Here is a 7,944-nt window from a genome sequence, read left to right as displayed (position 1 = left end):
TTCTTGTTGTCAAAATGAACAGACATTTATAATAAAAAATATTATGGTGTCAGAATTTTAAAAGTTACATTAAATATAATTTTAAAATAAACATGATGCAGCATAATGGTTTTTGAATGAAATAGTATTTAAGAATATTGATAAATTTACCATTTCATAATTATTTGCGAACCATGAAAACGATCCGATTGAAAACCGACAAGGCGTGTTTTTTTTTTATTTAGAGTTAATAATTGCCAGAACTACTGAAGTTTAGTTAATAAACGTGAGATGAACACAAAAATTTTATTTTTTCATAAAACGAAAGAAAATTGCGATCTCAAAGAATCGCTCAAAAATCATCCACTTCCATTGAGGCTTTATTGAGAAACTTCTTATACAGTGCCACAAACTGCGCCACGAACACTTCCAGAAGGAATATATGTTTGCTTCCTTGCTGCATCCGGTGTTCTTAATGCCCGGAAAAATTCAACGTTTGCGTCTTCAGACTCATATCGCAATTTTTAATCAGATTCGGTACCAATCCACAGATTATAAAATTCGATAGAACGCCTTGTGATAGCAGCTGGTATAGCTGTTCCCTCACCACTTCCAGCTTCTGTGGACTTTGTTCGAGGGAAATCTGATTAGCGGTTTCTCGATGGAATATTGGCCACCTCTTAGTTGACCGTGAACGGTTAGTGTAAGCTTCCAGCATGAGGATAGCATAATTCATTTCGCTAGCTCCGAAGGAATGTGCTGAAATGCAAATAGTGTTGTTACATTCAAGAAACGAACAAATGACAATCTTACATTTAAAATTATAAGAATATCCTACTAAGATAGAGCCGGCACTCTTATTCCCAAGCAACGTCTCCTAACCGCGGGAATAACCCGTGGAGTAGAATTGGCGCACAAAATCAATCTGCATGTAGACAAATACTTTTCAATGGTTCTTCTCAGCGCATCCTGAGTATCTTTGGTCAACTAATCCACCTCGGACAAGACGAGTCTCATATTCACTGGGATCAATTTGCTTGATCATATCCGTCACGACCACCCTATTATATATCCCGACAACCGATGAATTCAACTCCATGTGGTAATTACTGCTGATGGTCCTGATTCCCATCTTCCGGTTCGAGGGCGTTGTGAAGTTCATTACCTCATTGCGTAGCCGTTCCGCGCCCGGTTGGTAAAGTTTCCGCAGCAGACACATGATGCGAGTTTTGTTACTGGCCTGGAAGGACCGTAGAACATGCGGGAAGTCTCCCTGGAAGCAAATATTAATCAGATGCGTAACTTGCGTTTTGTGGTAGTCCAGTTTGGACAGCTGGCGCGGTCGGTAGCGGTCAACCCAGAGAGCCATTGTACACAACAATTTTTGATGTATTATGTATAAAAAATTCTTGGTGACTTTTTGTTTTCGTGTTGGCCTTTGTCAGAATAAATGTCCTCACCTCCAGAAAAGCCATTTATACACATCAACGTTTCAGATTTCGTCAAAAATCGGAAACGTTGATGTGTACAAATGGCAAATATTTTTGTGACTGCGAGAATAGCAAAGTAATGTATGAAAAAAGGGGTTGTTAGCGTAGGGAATCAAGTCATAAAGAGAAGAAATACCATATCCCTGCAGTCTGCAACTGAAAATATAAGTCTGCAGCAGGATAGACAGGATTGTGTTGAATCAATTGTGAACATGTCTACAAATTTAGCATCCTTGCAATGATGAGAAACAAATTTGGTAAAAAAAATCGAAGTCGAACGGGTTTCAAAATAAGTACTAAGTACTAATACGAATGACATGTGTAATACTACGTAGAGTTGGCGAAGTGCCACTAAAAACGTTAAGGCCATCTGAAAAGATGAAAAGAAAATACATGTCTGAAAATACAAAATTCTTCAAATTGTAATTAAAATGAAACTGTATATTTACATCTGGCATCCCTGGTCGTGAAGAACGAACACAAAGAGGCGAATGTTGTGAATATCGCCAAACACCAAACCATCAGCTAGACTTTTGAGTGTCGCACTATTCTGACATTTCAGCAACAGGACACTCACCAAGGAGCTCGGATTTCTGCTGTCAAGTAGAAGCTCACCATGTGTTAGTGTTGTGATAATACTCTTCTCACACTATTGGACTGGCTTTGGGATGGTCACCAAAGATAATCGTAGTACAAAATTTGTTGATTATCTTTGTGTGAGTACCATCACTTGATTCTCACGACAAATCGCAGCTCTGGTTCCTTGTCGAATGTTCGCTATAATAATACACTTTGTATAGCGGTTCCGTTTCCATGCATTCCCTCTTGACAATTCTCTTGTTGTTATCTGTGATTGTTGTGATTGTTCAGATGTTGTTTTGTTGTGCTGTTGTGTTGTGTTTTGTAAGCGGTAAGTATTATGTGTGTTATGTTTTGTTGCTAATAAAGTAAAGTTTGTCCTTTCAGGTTTTTTCTAGGTATCCCGTCGAAGATGTACAGGTAAGTGATAATAGATATTAATATTAAATAGATAGACTAATTTCTCTTTGTTTTCAGGTGCCGTATTGTGTGTAAAGTATTTGTTTATTTTGTTGTGTACAATAAATGAGTTGTGTAATGAATTGATGTGTTTTTTTTCTGTTGGTTGGGCCGTAACAGGGAGTAAAGGAAATCGGCGTTTTCGAAAAAAAATGTTGATGCCAAATGTCTTAAAATTGCATAAAACGTCGAGATCTAGTGTCATCTCGAAATTTATTTTTTTTCAAAAATTGACACTCTGGGGGGACTCTGGTTTTTTTTCCGGAATACGCGACGAAACGTATGGTTTGAAGTGATAATAAAAATAGTTATCTCGATTTTTCATTCGAAACTTGCTGCGAAATGTTGATTTGAATGATAATATACCATATGCAAAATATTAGCACATTCGAACTTCATTTATTAGTGTCACAGACGTTAAAATTTGAGTTTTTTGAAAACCGAAATATCAACGGAAATCGGGGTTTCCAAAAAAAATTGATGCCAAATGTCTTAACATTGCATGACACGTCGAAATTTACAGTTATTTAAAAAAAAATCCGCTTTTCAAACGGAAAAACGACGGAGCGTGAAAAAAAATTTTTTTGACAAATTTTTTTTTCCAGATGAGCGTAAATCTCGACGAGTAATGCAATTTTAAGACATTTGGCATGAATTTTTTTTTTGAAACCCCGATTTTCGGCCATCTTTTGTTGTTCAAAAAAACTCAAATTTTAATGTCTGTGACACTAGTAAATGAAATTCGAATAAGCTAATATTTTGCATATGGTATATTATCGTTCAAATCAACATTTTGCAGCAAGTTTCAAATAAAAAATCGAGATAACTATTTTATTGGTACCCATAACCATACTTTTCGTCTCGTATTCCGAAATAAAACTAAGTTCCAGAGTGTCGATTTTTGACAAATTTTTTTTTCGAGATGACACTAGATCTCGACGTTTCATGCAATTTTAAGACATTTGGCATCAAATTTTTTTTTTTGAAAACCCGTTTTTCAAAAACTCAAACTTTGACCGCTTTGCGCCACTCTCCCTTAAGTCCGATTGAACTGATATTTGGCATAGGGTGTTTTTTCGAGGTGGTGAACATTTTTATGAGGTAACTTTTTGAATTAAGAGATGACCATTTTCATTGGCACCCTTGTGCTCATACACTGTTTGACCGAAGCCAAATATTTGACTCTTTTTGACTAAAATTTGATTCGACACAAAACAAGACAAGTGAATATCCAGTTATTGGATGCTTAAAATATGTTTTCGGTCTGTTCTTCGAACCTGTCGGTACATGGTTAGGTTACCTTAAATATTTCAGTCATTTTTTTTTTCATGTTCGATGTTTGACATTGTTTGCCACTGTTGTTTATTGAAGAGTGTCAAACAAAATAGTGTTTGCACAAATTTCAAACCAAACTTAATCTGTCAAAAAGTGTTAAATATTTGACCTCCGAGCAAACAGTGTACGGCCATCTTAATTCTATAAGCCTTCCCGAAATTTCTTGACAGTCCCTTGCTCTTTTGCTTTGGTTATAGCTTTCGCGTTATCTGACCGTTGGTGTACACGATCTTACAAATGGATAGTTTTATGATTTCTGTATTGATGAAGTTTTCACAGCGAAGTACATTTTTCATGCTGAAAAATATTTTTTTTTGCGTTTTCACCTTCTTTCCAGTCTTTCATTAAGTTATCCGCGGTGATCTTGTGCTCGGTGAATGTTTGGTAGCTGGCAGGTAGCATTCCTCAAAAGACATTTACAGGGTTCCACTTTACAGGGACGCTTAGGCGTCGATAGGACCGGTTTTTCAAAAATCATTTTGCGCTAGCGACGACCCAGTCTGATTTTTTAAATTTTTGTTTGAACACCATAAATGGACATCAAATCTCAATGCTTACTAGAATTATCGTACTTGACTAATATGGCAGGCTAGAACACCTTCATATCAAAGCTCTTCACTATGCTGGACGCTGAACGACCTCGACAGAAAGATATACAAGATCGGAGAGATGAGATTCTTCTATAATGCTGAAAGAGATGCGTACCTACCAAGGCATGAAAATGAACGTTTTTGAGTCATTCAGTCTTGTAATTGTTACCTGGAATCACGAAAATTTCACTTCACGTTCACAAGTACAGATTGAGATCCTTGAGATCCTGTGAACTGTTTGTTTGACTAAGTCAAGATGTTTCAACATTTTTCCCTCTGTGCGATGGAGCAGTTTCGAATTATGCACGTGGAACGGACAAACTTATTCCACCCCTGCTCCATTAGAAAACACCCATTTTGGCTGCAAGTAAATGCACAAGTAAGGATTTGACAGGAGAAACTATGCAAAATTCAAGTAATTTCTGTTAAGAGAAAAAACGTATTTGAAAAGGTGGCAAAAACAATTAGTTTTCTCCCTCAACAAGTTCAGAATCAAACAGAAGAATTCAAATTCGGTCTCAGCCAATTTAAGCTATTGATATTGAATTATGAATTTTAAAAACACTCTAATTCTAAAAAAAGAAGTATTCAAGTAGCAGTAGAATTTAGTAGTTAGTAGAATATGGTACAAAATAGCCACATCACATACTCTCTGTATATCATATTCGGATATTAGTTCCGCTTTTACGGGCTTTCCATGAGTCTCGGGGATACTAAGCTTGATATGCCAGTCCCGATCGTAGGCCAGCAATTGTATGTTTCCTGGGCAAACAGTTCTCCCACAATTGCCTCCCACAGAAAAGCATATTTGCTTACTAATATTTGTCCAGCTGAGCTCGGATCCAGAACTGGTTTTGCGTGTGGACTGATATTTGCTTCCCAATTTGCAAAGTGTATGTGTGTGTTTGGTTGATAGGGTTGGGGTTCTGCAGTGAATTTTCCAGAAACGGAAAGAATCAAATTCAGCAGCTTGGTCAAAAGGGAATATTTCCCGTTCCACCAGAAGATTCATGGGTGGCAAAAATTTAAGACTGATCTTGGGAAACACAGTGGAAAGCGGGAGAAAAGCGCAGCTAGTAAACATTTGATGTGCTAAAATGCGGGTTCTCCCTCAGCTTTGAAGCTACGGCTACTCAAATATATTATTCAGCGACAGTGCGGCTCTCCACCCCCACTCCCGCTTACCTCCCACAACGGATGGCAGCGACGGACGAATGCCTAATTATTATGCAAACAGAAAGCGACATGAGCATATTCGAATAAATAATACAATGATACCGTTGTTGCACGCTCGGGAAAAACGCATGAAAGCGAAACGTGGAAACTTGCACATAGTGAAATGAGTGCTGCTCGCTCGTGTATATGTCACAATTATTGTTATTTGTACCCGCAACGTGATAGTGAAGATGAAGATTGATGCTGGAGAGTACCGAAATATTGGAGGATAGTAATGCTGAACGAAACACTGATGACTGACGGATATAAACATATTTTTTCGTAGATCCCTGGAAACCCTTTCAATAATTATTAGGTGCTTATACATGTTTGCATGGTTTCAAGAATCAACAAAAAAAACTATGCTGCGGATAAAACCGGTTTGAACAATGTTAACCGTCCATTTACCTGCAGACGACGACCAGTATTTTTGGTAAAGTCGATTAGTCGACGCACGCAATATTGCTTTAATTCGGTTTGTTAATTAGAATTCTCGACGAGGGGAAAAAAATCAAAGTGTACTCCTTCGTCTGCGCTCTGTCACGCATTAATTATTCGCTACAAGCTAATTGAGAAAGGCGTTAAAAGAAGGGTGGTCCCAATCGAACTATATCAATTCAATAACAACTAGCGAATAAATGAATATAAGATGGGAATTGATGATACCGATATGCGCTCTGCCCAGGTTCGTAATTATGGCAGAATAGAGTTCGCGTTGAGATCTGTTAAATTAACCCCAAAATAACTACGCCATGACCATGGCGTTCGTTAATCCGTCATTCTCCTGTCGTCTGACTGTCGGCACGATTTCTCGCATGAATTGGAGGAGAGCTTACATCGTACGTGTCAGTGTAGATCGAAAATTTCCCTGGACTTAATTCGATAATTTGAACAAAATTACAAATCGATTTCAATTTTGATCGATGGTCCGCGTGTCTAGAACATTTATTGTGTTACCAATATTCGTTAGTTCCATACTGATATTTTTTAAGGGAAATTTTGGCTGCTTTATATAATATTTCATACGGTTTTCTTTGGTTTCCGGAAATAATTGTAACGTAACTAATGTTCGGTAGAGCATATCAAGGATGTGGCGATAGGAAATCCTCGGATATTCCTCCTAGGGTGAGCTTCGGTTGAAGCTCCTTTACTCTTAAGGGCGCTGGCGCAATTCACATTGCGTAATGGAATTCTACAATGCTACGCTTTCATTAATTGATATCTCTTCTTTGCGAATTCAATCCGTTGAATAATTTTAATGATAGTAATTATAGCCAAACATAGTTCCACTTCTGTTTATATCTGTGTCACAGTAGAGCAGAACTTTGATTGATAGTTACAAAGTGTTTGATACTGACGCCTACACACAACAGGTGTCGAGGAAAAACCTAGTGCGTATTTTCTTGATCGTCAATAGTGATTAATCACCAATAATTGGTTTACGATTTGCTTGAGAATCGAAAACAAAACACGCCATAAGCTGATTATTAGATCGCTGAGGTATCGAAACAATCGCTATAAAGCACAAACTTGATCTCTGGGTTGCTTGTGAAATTGCGTGCAAGTAAAGCTCGACATTGCAAATCACACAAGTCTTTAACAGAACACATTATCTGGACCTGTCAGCACCTTTGAACGTATTGGGCAGGATCTAATAACTAGGAAAAAACGTTCGTATCCTGGCCTTCCAACACTTATTCAAGATAGAAAATAGGTAAAAGCGTAGTCATCTTTCACCTAGGTGGGGCTGCATTATCTGACCGCCTGAACCTTAAACCCTTAGGTGGATCAAGTTGATATGTTAAAGGGTAGTCGTTACTTGTTCCGGCAAGAACGCAGTATATTTTTTGCTGAATTTATTTCTGTACACCGCTGTGCTGATCGTGAAAACACGCCATTAAAGCTTGCTGTCCATATGGCCACAGCAAGCTGTCCTCCACCGGGGGATACTATAAAACTCCCTGATAAATCACCAGGAAATGGGAATGAACGACCACTGACTAAGTGGATGGATCGCTCGGGGATCCACGGACAATGAATTGTATTGTCATTGAGAGTGGCCGGTACAGGTAACCTACCAAAAAACCTTTTCGTTATCGGAGAATCGATTGAGCAAGCTTGCTTGGGAAAAATAGAATCAGCAAATACGGAAGATAAGGGTAGTAAATATGTGCTCAAAACGCGAAGCGTAGAACATGCAAAGAAGTTGATTTACATGAATAAGCTGATTGATGGAAATAAAGTAGTTGTCGAACCATATTCCACATTAAATTTGAGTCGCTGCGTAGTAAGTTGTC

At 38.0% G+C, this 7,944-nt stretch overlaps 1 pseudogene; it reads right to left on the bottom strand.

Annotated features, from left to right (window-relative positions):
- Positions 1 to 331: 331 nt before the first annotated feature.
- Positions 332 to 1,348, bottom strand: LOC129764924 (replication factor C subunit 3-like; annotated as a pseudogene).
- Between the last annotated feature and the right edge of the window lie 6,596 nt (positions 1,349 to 7,944).

The sequence above is a fragment of the Toxorhynchites rutilus genome, chromosome 2, assembly GCF_029784135.1.
Source record: "Toxorhynchites rutilus septentrionalis strain SRP chromosome 2, ASM2978413v1, whole genome shotgun sequence".
Classification (NCBI taxonomy): Eukaryota; Metazoa; Arthropoda; class Insecta; order Diptera; family Culicidae; genus Toxorhynchites; species Toxorhynchites rutilus.
Note: the sequence above shows the minus strand (reverse complement) of the source record. Positions and strands in the feature narration are given on the sequence as shown.